This window comes from Xenopus laevis, chromosome 8S (genome assembly GCF_017654675.1).
Source record: "Xenopus laevis strain J_2021 chromosome 8S, Xenopus_laevis_v10.1, whole genome shotgun sequence".
Classification (NCBI taxonomy): Eukaryota; Metazoa; Chordata; class Amphibia; order Anura; family Pipidae; genus Xenopus; species Xenopus laevis.
Genome location: NC_054386.1, coordinates 31,856,666 through 31,874,317, shown reverse-complemented (window position 1 = coordinate 31,874,317; position 17,652 = coordinate 31,856,666). Strand labels below are relative to the sequence as shown.

The 17,652-nt window shown below is 42.2% G+C and overlaps 1 pseudogene; it reads left to right on the top strand.

The window, feature by feature from the left end:
* Positions 1-3,583: 3,583 nt before the first annotated feature.
* LOC108700644 lies at positions 3,584-4,777 on the top strand (annotated as a pseudogene).
* Positions 4,778-17,652: the final 12,875 nt, after the last annotated feature.

The window sequence follows — 17,652 nt, the reverse complement described above, 5'->3', positions numbered from 1 at the left end:
ACCAATGCCCTCTATGATTATGGGACAAATTGCAAATCGCAGGTTTCTCTGCATTTTCAAGCCATTTAATCCCAATCCCAATTCCTTCCCAAAATGATGAAGATACACTTCCTATTAATTTCTATGGCATCTCAATAGGTTTCAGCTGCGCAGGATTTATATGTTCTTTTTGTGGTTGTTTTTCACAAAATCACAGCATTGCAATGACTTTCAATACATCAACCCTATTACAAAATAGTAATAATTGAACAAATATATTCATTAGATACTGTACCTTGATATGTTTCCATGTACTTCCTGAAAATTGCCCAGTTTATCTCCTCTAGTTGTTTGTAGAGGGATTTCAGTTGGGCTTTGGCCTTCATCTTGTCCTACAGGACCTCAGCCATAAATCTGATTTTCCACCACCTCGTTAATTCCAGGCTGTCTCTAGCTATACAATAATCATAGCTTGTCCATTTTATTTCGCCAATGATGTCCTTCCTCATGCTCTCCAAATCAGTGATCTTACAGATCCTTTCCTCCTTCCTGTAGATCCACTGTGAGCCCTAGAGAAATGTAAGAAACAAGAAGACATTAAGGTTTCCAGCAGTTTGTGTTTAATCCCCAGTAATAATGAAAGTGACAATTTCTTCCCATATGCACAATAAGCAAAACAATATGTATTTATTACCACTAGGGGAGCTGTTACATTGATCGTCATTGCAAAGCAAAAGCTTTTTGGTTCAATAGAAGTGTTGGTGTTGAGGTGGGTAAGAAAAGACATGCTTTTAAGGCTTTCAAGTTAGCTGGGACAGCCAAATCATTTATAAGGTACAAGGAGGCCAATAAATCATGCAGAGAAGCTATAAGGCAAGCTAAAATTGATATGGAAAATGATATTTTTTAAAAATAATCCAAAATTATTTTTTAAATATGTTAATAGTAAAGAAATTAAGCAGGAAGGGGTGGGACCTTTAGTATCAGAGGGTGGTCAGCTGGTTGATGAAAACAAAATAAATGCACAGATTCTGAACTTTTTTGTCTGTCTACACAAATGAGGAGCCAGTTAATGAAGGTTTCCTTCTTAAAAGTCCCAATTTTATTAATACAACTAATGATGCATGGTTCACACATGAGGAAATTCAATAGAGACTAGAACATGTTAAGTTATAGGCCAGTTAGTCTGACATCAGTGGTAGGAAAGCTTTTCGAAGGGTTAATAAAGGATAGACTTTATATCAAATCATATTACTATGAGTGTGTGCCAGCATGGTTTTATGTGTAATACATATTGCCAGACTAACTTAATTTCTTTTTTATGAGAAGGTAAGCAGGGACCTAGATTCTGGGATGGTTCTGGATGGCTTTGCAGAGTGATTTGTTTAAGTTGTGAAACTGGGCAGCAAAGTGGAAAATGAGGTTCAATGTTAATAATTGCAAGGTTATGCAAAATAATATAAATGCAAGTTATACACTAAATGGCAGTGTGTTGGGAGTTTCTATAAATGAGAAGGATCTAGGGTTTTTTGTAGATAACAAGTTGTCTAATTCTGGGCAGTGTCATTCTGTGGCTACTAAAGCAAATAAAGTCATGTCTTGCATAAAAAAGGGCATTAACTCAAGGGATGAAAACATAATTATGCCTCTTTAAAGGTCCCTGGTAAGGCCTAATCTGGAGTATGCAGTGCAGTTTTGGACTCCAGTTCTTAAGAGGGATATAAATGAGCTGGAGATAGTGCAAAGACGCGCAACTAAATTGGTTAGAGGGATGGAAAACTTAAATTATGAGGGTAGACTGTCAAGGTTGCGGTTATTTTCTCAGGGAAAAAAAAGGCACTTGCGAGGGGACATGATTACATTTTACAAGTACATTAGAGGACATTATAGACAAATAGCAGGGGACCTTTTTACCCATAAAGTGGATCACCCTACCAGAGGCCACCCCTTTAGACTAAAAGAAAAGAACTTTAATTTGAAGCAAGGTAGGGGGTTCTTCACAGTCAGGACAGTGAGGTTGTGGAATGCACTGCCGGGTGATGTTGTGATGGCTGATTCAGTTTGGATGATGTTTTGGACAGACATAATATGAAAGGCTATTGTGATACTAAGCTCTATAGTTAGTATAGATATGGGTATATAAAATTAATGTTAAAGTATGGAGGGGTGTGTGTAAGGATGCTGGGTTTTCATTTGGAGGTATTGAACTTGATGGGCTTTGTCTTTTTTCAACCAGATTATGTAACTATGTAACTATGATCTCTACAGACAGAGCAAATAACATGGCAACTCTCACTAGTAAGTTCTAACTCTAAATATGGGAAATGTAACTCCACTCACGAATAGGTAAGCCAGAGTGGATCGGTCACATTGTAGGATCACATGACCGTGACGTCAGGTCCTTTCTTAGGATAGGAACTAGCCGCTACCGTACTCACCCACTTCCCTATGTGTTTGTGGGGCTTGTTGGATTTGTTTTTACCTCTCTGTAAGGGATTGGGGGCAGGAGACTGAATGATATAAAGAATCAGATTTTTATCCCCAATGACTGACGTAAAAAGGGACCCCTCAAAAGCAGCAACCTCTCTACTGTTACTGCTGCTGCTTCTCAGTCAGTCAGAAGCGCTAAGCACAAGTGAGCCACTATGAAGGACCCAACTGAAGGCTGTCTATATAGCGCCTCACTGGAATCATTTTAGTCTATCAAAAAAAGTGTTCGTATACTTTACACATAAATAATCTCACTGTTGTAGAGCGTCGTGATAATAGTAATGTAAACGCCAATGACAAAACGGGACCACATATACAACGTACATTCAAGTTTACTGGCAGGCGCGCCAGGGACAGCCCGGTTGCCAAGCAGCAGCAGCAACAAAGTCCTACGTTCCCTCAGTCGCGGCACGTGACGCGCACCCTGAGAGAAGGCAACTGCCTCGGAGGACTAGGAGCCCAGTTCCAGCTTTAAGATGACCGTGACCAAACGGGAGCCGACGGTGAAGCTCCTGCACCCAAAAACATTCTGTGTGCACTTCCGCAGCCTCTGCCTCCTGGAACTGTTCTGTGATCTCAATGGCTGCGCCCTGGAAAAGCTGAAATTCTGATTTAAAAATCAGATTTTTTACATTTTAAGTTACCAGAAGCCACTTTTTGCCACCCCTGATAACCTGTGGGCTGCTGCCGCATGAGACGAGTTTATCAACTCTCCTCATGGCAGCGCCCCTGCATATTCTTAGTGAAATTAAGTTGGATGTGTAGGTTACACTATAAGGTGTTGATGGATACTATGTAGGGTTCCCACCTGTCTGGTTTTGACCTGGACAGCGCTGTTTTTTAAAGGGTTGCCCCGGTTGTTTGCCTGCCTAGTTTTCCAAATTTGGATTCAGCCATTAGACTTAAATTGGGGGGGGGGGGGCATACATGGTCTAATTATGGTGTCAGGACTGTAAGCTGGAAGGTTGGCTGTCCTGCTTGCTCAAACAGCTTTGATTCTCAGATGGACCAAACAAGCAGATCATTGGGGCCAGACACATGTCAATAAAAATATGAGATGCCAATAAATATATGAACATTTCACTATTTCTATTCTTCTCATTGCAGGTCGGCACCGAAAAGGAAGTTGAAGACTGAATGAAATGTTTGCGAGGCCGAAGCAACAATAAACCAGTCGTCTATGCCAACGTTAACAGTCTGCACTGGAGACAGCTTGCCGATTTAACTGAATTGTACAGACAGCATCTGTGAAACAAATGTCAGAGTAAGCAGGGACTGGACCCCCCACATAAGCTTAGATGACTTTTCTGAGTTCAAGCAATAGCATAGCTTGCAGAGCCCAGATTTTGGAGAATAATGAGTGCAAAGATCAGAGCACGGTACTGCTGACTGTACTCTTCAAGAATGGAGTAGTTGCATTGTGGCATCTCTAGTTTCCCTTCCTGGCAAGGAATCCATTGCTTCTTGCAACACCATTGTATCTGGAATAACTTCCCTCAGTGTTTTGGCATGGTGGAAATATGAGCACAGCAATCATAAAATGAGTGGCCTCATCGTAAGGAGCCATTTGGGCCCCATCAAAATACTCCCTGTTAACCTAAAGGCAGTCAAGGGTTATTTCACTCCAACAACCTGCAATCCTGTGGCAGGAAGCCGACCAGCTGCCTGTACACAGCGTCAAATGCATAGCACTTTATCAGCTGTACCAGAAGTGCAGTTGCAGCCTTGTTGTTGCTGCACGGTGGTGATATTTTTTTGGTGTTTGATGCTTATATACAAAGCTGGGATTGAACGTTCCAATTCCCACGTATCAGGACTTCACTCTTTACTAACCATATCCATGTCAGTGGATAAACAGAACGGCACTATTTATACTTGCTCCGTCGATGGGAAAAGTCCAGCAGCTCATTTAAATTTTTACAGACCTCTCTTTTTAAAGTTTGAGCACCAGTTGATAAAGTTGTCGGACGTGTTTGGCCCTGTTAAGTCTCATGCTTTTACCGTCAGCCCTTGTGGTGCCTACTTGGCTTGCATTACCACTGAAGGCATTAACAATAGGATTTATCAGGCAACAAAGAAGTATCTGGTTCATTTTGTTGCCCTCGAGTTTTGAAGAGGCCGCGGCACAGCTTTTAGAATGTTCCAGCCAAAACCTCTAACAGACCTGGTGAGGTGGAAGATCCTAAAAGAAGCGATCCCTCCGTTTCTGCAACTGGATAAGAAGATTGAAGGCGGCTCCTTGTAACTCGGCGGTTCCAACCTGTTCTTGCTTAGGGAAACTGGTGAGAACAGCCCTGCTGACATTACCAGAGGCAACCTAGAGGCTGAAAGTGGAACAGCAGAAAATGGCTTACTTGAGATCTAGGAAAATATTGGGTCTGTGGAGTGGCACTTGTGACTTCTACAGACTCTGATGACTGATCAGTCCAGGTGCCTAATTACTCCTTTTATTCCCCCAAATATCTACCTGTCAAGTAGCAAACATATGGAGTAGCTGCAGTTTCCTGTTTAACTCAAGAAATAATGAAAACCTTAGATTTGTCTTGTGATTTATCAATAGACCTAAAGTATGTTCACAAGCCCTATTAATTGCATTCTTGCTGAACAAGGGGTATGCTGCTCCTTTAAGGATCAGCACAAGCCCTATTCATTGCATTTGTGTTGAATGGGGTGGATATACTGATCCTAAGGATCACAATAAGTCCTATTAATTGCATCTGTGCTGAATGAGGGGGTATACTGCTCCTAAGAATCCTGTTTATTGCACTCATGTGGAACAAGGGGGCAGACTGTCCTTTTATGAACACAACCCTAATGATGCTGAACAACATGTTTTAACCTTCAATAATGTGTTAAAGAATACTGGGGTTTATGTAGAACACCCAAGGAGTTCTGAAACAAGACAGAAGAAAGAAAGAGCCTTGTTTGTGATTGTATAAGATTTTTTTCTTGTAGGGATTTTCCTTCCACTTAGATTTGTGAGTTTTGGAGGTAAAAGGCTAATGGTTTATTCTAATAGAAGCGACTGTTAATCAGTAACCAACTATAAATCTAAAGGATAACAAGTTGGAAGTATTGGAAATTGGTAACGTGTTAAAAAAAACTCACAAATCTAAGTGGGTTCAAGGAACGGAAAAAACCTACAAGAAAAAAATCGTATACAGTCATAAACAAGGTTCTTTCTTTATTATATCTTTCAATTTACAATATTAGGGACCCTGACACCTCTGTAGAAACTAAATTCAATCCTGTGGCTTTGCAGGTGATCATTGGACACCATGAGATGAACAGGCCGTTCCCAGAGCACTGCATCTTGTGTAAAGAAGTGTTACCCTTTACTGACTCCAAAGCAGGCCCTCTGCCCTAACGGACATGTATGGCCCAGGTGAGGAGACTATACTGTGTGCAGTGAGGTACAACAGACCGTTACCCTAATCAAAGCCGTAGAACTATATACTCGGGTAGGTAGGTACTGCCTCTGAATATAATTTGGGCCAGTAGTTGAACCCTGTTGTACATGTGCGGAGGTACTGCATCCCTATGAGTCCACCCCTCAATCTACCTACAACAGGGCTGTATTTTAGTCTGATGTTGCCCTAGGCACTGGACATCAGTCCACTCCTGTGGTTGGCACAGGTGCAGCCAGCCCATGTGTCCTGTGCATGCATGATCGCTGTAAAATTAGGTTCCCCCCATCCCCTTATCTCTGCCACCAGATTTTAGCCCAAAGTATCTGGCAGGAGGAGGGCTGCCTTAGGAATAGATGCCATCACCTACACTCATGGGTTTGTTGTCTCTCTTTTCTTAGCTGGGCAAATTTGCAACTAGGCAGAAACTCACAACAACTAATCAGCAAGTGAGATGCGTCATGCCCTTAATATTCATTTTTATTTTATAGATGTTTCCTTAAATGCCAGGCCTGTCACCTTCTGTATTGGCGGTGCTTTCTGCACAATAGTATTGCCAGACACCAGAAGGTAACACCAGATCAGATTCTCTTCATTGTCATTATAAAATCCCATATCTTAAAGGGCAACTGTCTTCATAATGATTCCCCATCTAACAGGCTGACTGATTCCCTTCTCTTGTGCAGATCCAGAATGGATGAAGAAGCTGTTAAATTATCCGTGCGATGCTCCTGTCTTCTAGAACTATGTATGGGTGGTCTCAGTGCCACAGTGCAAAATGTAGGGTCCATGTAAATGTTGCTGCCTCCTCATCATCGGCATATATGCAGCAAGGTTGCTGTAAACTCTTTGTATGGCAGCATGCTGTGCTTATCTGAAGGACTATATACAATTTTGTAAATTAAATAGGTTTTGTAATTCTGTCCAGTCCTGAACTTATTCCCCTCCCCCCCGGGTATCCACAGAAGGGTCACTGCTTTGGGTCACTAAATGAAAAGAGACCGGGAATATATCCAGTGTGCCTAGTGGAATTATCAAACAGAAAAACATAGGTTAAAGGGATACTGTCATGGGAAAAAAATTTTTTTTCAAAATTTCCCAGCTGCCCCAAGTCATGTGACTTGTGCTGTGATAAACTTCAGTCACTCTTAACTGCTGTACTGCAAATTGGAGTGATATCACCCCCCTCCCTTTTCCCCCCAGCAGCCAAACAGAACAATGGGAAGGTAACCAGATAACAGCTCCCTAACACAAGATAACAGCTGCCTGGTAGATTCTAAGAACAACACTCAATAGTAAAAACCCATGTCTCACTGAGACACTCAGTTACATTGAGAAGGAAAAACAGCAGCCTGCCAGAAAGCATTTCTCTTCTAAAGTGTAGGCACAAGTCACATGACCAGGGGCAGCTGGGAAATTGACAAAATGTCTAGCCACATGTCAGATTTCAAAATTCAATATAAAAAATCTGTTTGCTCTTTTGAGAAATGGATTTCAGTGCAGAATTCTGCTGGAACAGCACTATTAACTGATGCGTTTTGAAAAAAAACATGTTTTCCGATGACAGGATCCCTTTAAAGGAGAAGGAACGGCTGAGTTACTGTAAATTTGGGGTGCCAAAAGTTAGTTTTCTCCTGAAAGGAGCATTGGCCCCGGGTTTAGTTTAGAGTCAGAAAAGAACATAAACCAAAAATATTTCTTAAAGGGGAACTATCGCGAAAATGAAAATTTAATATAAGCTTCATTATACTAAAATAAGACCCCCAATTGCTGAATGAAGAGAAACAGATGCTCAGAGAGGAATAGTGAAGATAAACTTGATTATTTCAGAAATGATAAATAATATTTAATTGATTGTATTTAGAAAACTACTAACGTATGCTGAAGCTTATATTACATTTTTAGTTCCCCTTTAAGAAATATTTTTGGTTTATGTTCTTTTCTGACTCTAAACAAGATAATGAAACCTGTTTTACTATAGCACCTGTTTTTGAAGAGATGATAAAGCTACTAAAGCTGGCCATAGATGTAAAGATCTTTAAAAGACTAAAAAGACCATTTCAGGCAATATTGCCAGGAAAAATGAAGGGTAGCTGCCTGCTGGGCCCTGCAAACATAGATAGATTGCACTGTGACCGATAAAATATTTTCAACCTGGCCGATCAATTTTCTGACAGATGTATGATCGTTCGATTCCCACTAACTTCACCATAATTTGAGGGATTGTTCGGATTTCACTAAAATCGGTCGTTCAGCAAAGAAAAATCTTTGTGTCTTTGGGGACCTTTACCAGCCCACTGATAAGTGACTGATAATGAACTGTTCAAAGGTTGGAGCTTTTAGGAGACGGTAACACCAAAAAATGAAAGTGTTTTAAAGTAATGAAAATATCATGTACTGTTTTACTGCACTTGTACAACTGGTGTGTTTGCTTCAGAAACTCTATTATAGTTTATATAAACAAGCTGCTGTGTAGCCATGGGGGCAGCCATTCAAGCACAGGATACACAGTAGATAACAGATAAGTACTACTATAGTTTATATAAACAAGCTGCTGTGTAGCCATGGGGCAGCCATTCAAGCACAGGATACACAGTAGATAACAGATAAGTACTACTATCATTTATATAAACAAGCTGCTGTGCAGCCATTCAAGCACAGGATACACAGTAGATAACAGATAAGTACTACTATCATTTATATAAACAAGCTGCTGTGCAGCCATGGGGGCAGCCATTCAAGCACAGGATACACAGTAGATAACTGATGAGTACTACTACTATAGTTTATATAAATAAGCTGCTGTGTAGCCATGGGGGCAGCAATTTCAAGCACAGGATACACAGTAAATAACTGATAAGTACTGCTATAGTTTATATAAATAAGCTGCTGTATAGCCATGGGGCAGCCATTCAAGCACAGGATACACAGTAGATAACAGATAAGTTCTACTACTATGGTTTATATAAACAAGCTGCTGTGTAGCCATGGGGGCAGCCATTCAAGCACAGGATACACAGTAGATAACAGATAAGTACTACTATAGTTTATATAAACAAGCTGCTGTGCAGTAATGGGGGCAGCCATTTAAGCACAGGATACACAGTAGATAACTGATGAGTACTACTACTATAGTTTATATAAATAAGCTGCTGTGCAGTAATGGGGGCAGCCCTTTAAGCACAGGATACACAGTAGATAACTGATGAGTACTACTACTATAGTTTATATAAATAAGCTGCTGTGTAGCCATGGGGGCAGTAATTTCAAGCACAGGATACACCGTAGATAACTGATAAGTACTACTACTATAGTTAATATATATAAGCTGCTGTGTAGCCATGGGGGCAGCAATTTCAAGCACAGGATACACAGTAGATAACTGATAAGTAATACTGCTATAGTTTATATAAATAAGCTGCTGTGTAGCCATGGGGGCAGCCATTCAAGCACAGGATACACAGTAGATAACAGATAAGTACTACTATAGTTTATATAAAAAAGCTGCTGTGTAGCCATGGGGGCAGCCATTCAAGCACAGGATACATAGTAGATAACTGATGAGTACTACTACTACTATAGTTTATATAAACAAGCTGCTGTGTAGCCATGGGGCAGTGATTCAAGCACAGGATACACAGTAGATAACTGATAAGTACTACTATAGTTTATATAAACAAGCTGCTGTGTAGCCATGGGGGCAGCCATTCAAGCACAGGATACACAATAGATAACAGATAAGTACTACTATAGTTTATATAAACAAGCTGCTGTGTAGCCATGGGGCAGCCATTCAAGCACAGGATACATAGTAGATAACAGATAAGTACTAAATATAACAACTCAATAAACACGCAGGGGTTTCCCCGCTTGCATTATGTCCCGGTACTTTTTTGCCTACATGTCCTCATGTCTACAAAGCAGCTAGTTTATATAAACTATAGTAGTACTTATCTGTTATCTATTGTGTATCTGTGCTTGAATGGCTGCCCCCATGGCTACACAGCAGCTTGTTTATATAAACTATAGTAGAGTTTCTGGAGCAAACACACCAGTTTTACCAGTGCAGGGCAACACTACATTATATTTTCATTCCTTTAAAATGCTTTAATTTTTTGGTGTTACTGTTCCTAAGGAGCTATGAACTAGTTGCTCTGTTTATAATGGCAATGGGGAAGGACATTCAGTGATGATCTAATTAAGAATGTATTTACATATGCAAATACAGTTTTAGGTCCATCAATCTTTGGACAGAGACAACAGAGGCAGTTGAACTGCAGACTTCAGCTTTAATTCAGTGGGTTGAACAAAAAGATTCATAAAAATGTGAGGAACTAAAGCCTTTTTTTTTTTAACACAATTGCTTCATTTCAGGGGCTCAAAAGCAATTGGACAATTGACTCAAAGGCTATTTCATGGGCAGGTGTGGGCAATTCCTTCATTATGTCATTATCAATGAAGCAGATAAAAGCCCTGGAGTTGATTTGAGGGGGGGGGGGTGCTTATATGTGGCAGATTTTGCTGTAAACAGACAACATGCGGTCAAAGGAGCTCTCCGTGCAGGTAAAACAAGCCATCTTTAAGATGCAAAAACAGGAAAAAAAACATCTGAGAAATTGCTACAATATTTGGAGTGGCAAAATCTACAGTTTGGTAAATCCTGAGAAAGAAAGCACCGGTGAACTCAGCAACAGTGATAGATGTTCGCAGAATCATTTCCATGGTGAAGAGAAACCCCTTCACAACAGCCAAACAAGTGAACCAGACTCTCCAGGAGGTAGGCATATCAATATCCAAGTCTAGCATAAAGAGAAGACTGCATGAAAGTAAATACAGAGGGTGCACTGCAAGGTGCAAGCCACTCATAAGCATCAAGAATAGAAAGGCTACATTGGACTTTGCTTAAAAAAACATTCTGGAAAAACATTCTTTGGACAGATGAAACCAAGATCAACCTTTACGAGAATGATGGCAAGAAAAAAGTATGGAGGAGGCATGGAACATCTCACGATCCAAAACATACCACATCATCTATAAAACGTGGTGGAGGCAGTGTGAAGGCTTGGGCGTGCATGGCTGCCAGTGGCACTGGGACACTAGTGTTTATCCATGATGTGACACAGGACAGAAGCAGCCGAATAAATTCTGAGGTGTTCAGAGACATACTGTCTACTCAAATCCAGCTAAATGCAGTCAAATTGATTGGGAGGCGTTTCATAATGACCCAAAACATACAGCCAAAGCAACCCAGGAGTTTATTAAAGCAAAGAAGTGGAATATTCTTGAATGGCCAAGTCAGTCACCTGATCTGAACCCAATTGAGCTGCATTTCACTTGTTGAAGACTAAACTTCGGACAGAAAGGCCCACAAACAAACAGCAGCTGAAAGGCCTGGCAGAGCATTAAAAAGGAGGAAACCCAAAACCTGGTGATGTCCACGAGTTCAAGACTTCAGCTCTCATTGCCAGCAAAGGGGTTTTCAACCAAGTATTACAAACAAACATTTTATTTTCAGTTTTTTAATTTGTCCAATTACTTTTGAGCCCTTGAAATTAAGTGATTGTGTTAAAAAAGGTTTTAGTTCCTCACATTTTTATGTAATCTTTTTGTTCCACCTACTGAAGTAAAGCTGAAAGTCTGCAGTTCAACTGCATCTGAGTTGTTTCATTTAAAATTCATAGCGGTAATGTACGAACCAAAATTAGAAAAAAAAGTTGTCTGTCCAAATATTTATGGACCTAACTATAAGACAGAGCAAAGCTGGACTCCGGAATCAGCGCACAGAACTAAATGATTCAGCAGATGATTTATCTGCACAAATAAGCCAGGCTGCCATTGGATGGCGTATGATGATGAGGTTGCATCTTATGTACTGCATTATTTTAACTCTACCCCCAGATTCTGGCACAAATTGTGGCACCAATCATCCAATTGTATTGTGATATAGTGTAACACAGGCACATGCCAGCGCTGCTATGCACTATTCCGCATATTTATTGCCAATAAGTTGGGATAATTTGACATGAAAAAAACAGCAGCGCAAGCTCTTTAGATTATATGCATGTAGCGCAGGAAAGTCACTCCTATGGTCTTAATTCCTCATCTTTATCTCCGGAATCTTTCCTATTCCTTTTATCTGAATATGGTTTATTTGCTAGGTGGTGTGCTAGGTTCTCAGCTCCAAAATGACCAATAAAGGGCCTGGCCAACGCATCCAGTATCTACAGAAGGTGACCATACCTGTTTTGCCACCTTTACTCTCAATACTATAATTCACTCTCTATACCGTACATTGGCTCATAGCCAGTACAGAGAGATACCATAAAACTATGGCAACATAGGTATTCCCCTATACGAAGCACAATTCAGCAGGAACAGCCCCCTATGTTTGCTCATAGCCTGGATCCCATACAGGCCCGGATTTGTGGCAAGGCCACATAGGCCCGGGCCTAGGGCGGCAAAATTGTAGGGGTGGCATGCCGCCCAGCCGCAACCCTGCCCCCGCAGTGCTCCCGTGATTTAAATTGCGATCGATGTTGCTTCACGCAGCCGGCGCTAGGACCATGTAGTGCCGGCAGGGGGGGCGTGCGCAAAAGAAGTCGGCGCTTGGACAATGTGGTCTTGGGGCGCCGCGATTTGAAATCCGGCCCTGATCCCATAAAACTATGGCAGCATAGGTATTCCCCTGTACTAAGCACAATTCAGCAGGACAGTCCCCTAAATTTGCTCATAGCCTGTACAGAGAAATACCATCAAACTATAGCAGCATAGGTATTCCACTGTACTAAGCACAATTCAGCAGGAACAGACCCCTAAGTTTGCTCACAGTCTGTACAGAGAGACACCATAAAACTATAGCAGCCATCATATAGCATCCGTATGACTGTAACGCAGGTACCGAATGCAATGTCTAAAATATGGCAGCCTCCTATGCACATTATAAGTATAGATGCCCGTGTATACAACCTGAGGATGATGCCATTACTAATCCATGTTTGTTCGCATAGAAGGAAGCGGCGTTTGTGTTATGAAGATATGTATATACAAAGTAACACTCCAAACGAGAACAAACCTCCATGAACAGATATGTCTGTGCCAACTGGAGATGCAGAACAATATGAACCGAGACACTCAGAACATCTTACATGAAAAGAAATCCATTCTTGCTTTGGGGGGGGGGGGCTGCATCAAGTTATCCAGCAGGACTTCCAAGGAATATTTCCACATAAAAGCTAGCTGATGCAGATGTCTGACAGAAGATCAGCATATGCCTGGGTGTAAGAGATGGCAGAGCAAGAGGTGCATCTCATACGTTTCGCTCCCACCTCCTTTTATGTTGCTGCTTCCAACAACAGTTCACTGATGCTCGCGTGTATCTCAGTATTGAAAGACTCGGGGAATCCAACCAGTTGCTTCCCAACACCACAGCAGCCTATTTCATATGAGCTCAATTCACTTTCCAGTGCCACCACGTTCCACAGCATGGTAACTACAAGGGACTGAGCCACAGCAGTTGATATGAAATCACTGTGGCATATATTTACATATTGATGCCTGTTCTTGCTCTTGTTCTTCATGTCAGCTTTTTGTGGAATAGTCATTTAATTTTTGGCAGGCTGTGAATGCTGGGAGTTGTAGTTTATAAGCATTGAACATATTGCAGCAGTAGAAATATGGGTGTTGCAATAGGATTTCATTTTTAATTATTTGTGGTTTTTGAGTTATTCAGGTTTTTATTCAACATTTCTCCAGTTTGCAGTTCCATCGATCAGGTTGCAAGGGTATGTGTTGCTAGGGTTCATATTACCCTAGCAACCATGCCCGAAAACAGCGATGTGCTGAGGGGGTGCGCCCAATCGCTCCCCCAGTAGTTCCACAACTGCCCTCATTTGGCGAGGATTCCGGTGATCGGATCTTTCCCCGATATGCCCACCAACGGGGGGGGGGGCGATATTGGGTTAATCTGATTGTTCGACCCCAGGGCCAAACAATCGGATTATAACGATGGCACGGGGCGCCAACAGGATGTAGGACCACATCAACTAGCCAATGCGGTCCTTAATAGCAGAAAAAATCAAACCTGCCCGATCGATATCTATTTTTGGCCTGATATCGGTTGGGGAGACCCGTCGGAAGCCCCATACACGAGCGCATAAACTGCCGAGTTAGTCTAAAGGACCCATATCAGCAATATGCCCGTGTATGGCCACTTTAGCCATTCTATAACATACTAAAAGTTAAATTGAAGGTGAGCCACCCATTAAGCTACATCACTGGTTACAAAAGTGAATGCCCAGGCACTAATGTGGCCCCAGCACAGGGTAATACCAATCAATACTTCCATATTTTGTCCCTAGCAGTTTAGCAGTGCCATACAGTTAATTATAGGAAAAGTGGGCCATAGGAGACCCAGTCCAACCTATCAGAAGGTGAGCTCCTCATGGGTCCCAGTTGTAATGAACCTATGGTATATTGCTATCAGCCCCTTCCATGGTCCTATGTATTAGTATTGTCTCCATGTAATTGTTTGGTTCTGTATTGGGCCTTAGGAGGCCCAGTCCAACACTGTGTGTGTGTTCTATATTCATTCTGCATACCTGGCTCCCCTGGACTGTATTTACTCTCATCTGATAAAAGTTGTATCAATATCCCTGCAAGACAGGGCCCAACATAGCAACGCAATACATTACAGCTTCATAGCAGCTGCCTTAACCCCCGGCCTCCTTTTATCTGACTTTAAGTCAATGCAAAGTGATTTGATGAGCGGCATTTGTCTGTGGTAATTAGACGAGCGGCGAGTGATGGCGGTGTTGCACAGGGAGAATCGAACAAGAGTATTAGCATGTTCTGCTAACGCTTCTGCTCCTTCCGCAGGACCTGCTACAACCTCCTTGGGGAGCCGACCCCTGACTCCAGGCTACAAGCAGAACTGGAATGAATGCATGTCAATGAGATAGATGCAGCCAACGCTCCCTGAGCTCCACTCGAGGAGAACTAATAGAGCGAGCAGAGATACGCACAGAATAAGAATATTAATTAGCAAAATAAATGAGGCAGAGAGTGCATCAGCAGCGGGAGGGACATGTGACCACAGGCACTGACAGGCCACAGCCTTCCTACAACTACAACTCCCAGCATCCTGCATGAAACTGGAGCTGTGCAACCAATCTGCATTTAGATAATTTTTCCTGTGCCCCTAGCAGATGCTTACAACTGCTTTCCACATCAGTTTAATAAGTTTAGGGGAGGCTAAGCCTTTGTCAAGAGAAGTCTGAGTGTAGGGAAAAGAATCTGGGGCAGCGTCACTGCAGAACGCATCACAGACGTCTTCTGTCATGCCTGCATACATAAGTGCTGCTTGGCTTTTTTTCCGGTTCACGACCAGGTACAGATGCCTGGAAAAATGATTGGTTGTCGAGTGAACTTAAACCTCCCTCCAGTCAATCCAGTTCCTGCACGGCTTTACCAGGACTTTGAGAAGAGACCAAGCAGCATCAGAGCAGCGATGTTACAGAGTTCCGAAGGAATAGATGAATTTTCTGTTATATTTAAGAGGCAGAGTCCTGCTGCTGACTCGGGTAATCACCCCCATTACTAAGTGTGAACTTTAGGGTCAGAGCAAACGCTCAGATTCGGGGAGATCAGTCGACTGGCGACAACTCTCCTCTTCTTCGGGGCGACTAATCTCCCCGAACTGTATCCCGCCATTTAGAATGTAAATCGCCGGCGGGATGGCACTCGGATCGCTTCGTTTTCCGAAGTCGCCCGAAGTTGCCTCACGAGGAACAGTCAGTTTGGGAGATTAATCTCCCCGAATCTGAGTGTGTGCCCTGAATAAATCTCATCCTTTTTTCTAAGGGTCTGGCAACACAAGCAGATTCAGGGAGATTAGTCGCCCCATCGACAAATCTCCTCTTCTTCGGGGCGACAATCTCCCTCAACTGCCTTCCCCCTACCCTCGGCCGGCTAAAATTAAAATCGTCTGGGGGAAGGCAGTTGCCTAAGTCGCCCAAAGTTGCCTCACGATGAAACTTCGGGCGATTTTCATTTTAGCTGGCGGAGGGCTGGGGGAAGGCAGTTGGGGGAGATTGTCGCCCTGAAGAAGAGGAGATTTGTTGCTGGGGCGACTAATCTCCCCAAATCTGCTCGTGTGGCCAGAGCCTAAAAGTGCTGTTTTATCTGCTTCACCCTCACCTCCCTCCCAAAACACCACGTTTTCTAAACTAATCCTACAGCCCCTGTTTAGTTATGGCTGAAATTTCTCTATCTAATAGCATTAACCCTTTTCTTTTCCTAACTAGCTTTGTTATTTTTTTTAAACCTATAATTTTTCCAAGGACGCTGAGGTTATTATGTGTTTTGATTACTCCTGAAATTAGTATTGCATTAATCCAGCTATGGGTTTTGTGGATATTATACATGAAATGTACGCTGCTTTTCTCCTATTTTTGGGTGGGATTATTGTAACCCTGATGTTTCACTGCTTCTCATTTCATATACTGTGCCTGGTGTATCAGTAATTTATCCACTTTACTGGGGGTAAGTACACAGAGCCTTTCACTGTATATAATGTGCTTGTTGTGTAAACTGCTTTTCACTGTATCCTTTGGGCCAGCTAGCAATTAGGCAGCTTTAGTATAGACAAAAGGCTGAGCTTGATTGACAAGAGTCAACCTAAAAACTGTTACTGCAAATAATGTGCTTGAGGTGCAAACACTACCTCTCAGTATGTAATGTACTTGGGGTACCAGCACTCTCGCTAAGGGTTAGTTCACATGAGGATATTCGGGGAGATTTAGTCGCCTGGCAACTAATCGCCTCTTCTTCTGGGCGACAATCTACCCGAACTGATTCCGCATGTCTTCCCATCCGCTATAATGAAAAGTCACCTGTGCCCGAAGTTTCCTTGTGAGGCAACTTCGGAAAACGAAGCACCGCGTGTGCTTTAGCGCAGGCGACTTTTCATTATAGTGGATGGGAAGACACACAAAGGCAGTTTGGGGACATTGTCGCCCAAAAGAAGAGGCGATTAGTCGCCAGGCGCCAAAATCTCCCTGAACCTCCTCGTGTGAACTAACCCATTGTATATAATGTCCTTTGGGGGTCTATATCCACAGCCTTTCATTTATATACTGTGGTAGGGGTGCGGAACACTACTATTTTTGTAAAACATGATTGTGATCTCATTACCCATTTCACTCAAGGTGCAAAATGCAATTCCCATGTGGCGTTCAAACAGATACAAGGGCAGCGCTGATCTGTTCTAAGATTGAGACTCAGCAGTTACTTATACAGGTATGGGATCCAGAAACCTGCTATCCAGAAAGCTCCGAATTATGGAAAGGCTGTCTCCCATAGACTCCATTTTATCCAAATAATCAAAATTTTTCAAAATGATCTCCTTTTTATGTGTAAAAAACAGTAGCTTGTAATTGATCTCAACTAAGATATAATTAATCCTTATTGGAAGCAGTTCTAGCCTATTGAGTTTAATTAATGTTTATATAATTTTTTTGTAGACTTATGGTATGAAGATACAAATTACAGAAAGATCTCTTATCCGTAAGCCCCAGGTCCCGAGCATTTTGGATAACAGGTCCCATACCTGTATATAGTATATATAGGAAAAGTAACCCCCCATCCTTTTAACTAGCATGCCTAAAACAGAGGCCCCCTGCTCCACCCCAACTGTATCATTGTTTCTCCGTAGATTCCTGGAGCCCCCCATACCAACTCCAAGACTTGGGGGTTTAGTTCTCCTTAGTTCCCACCTCAA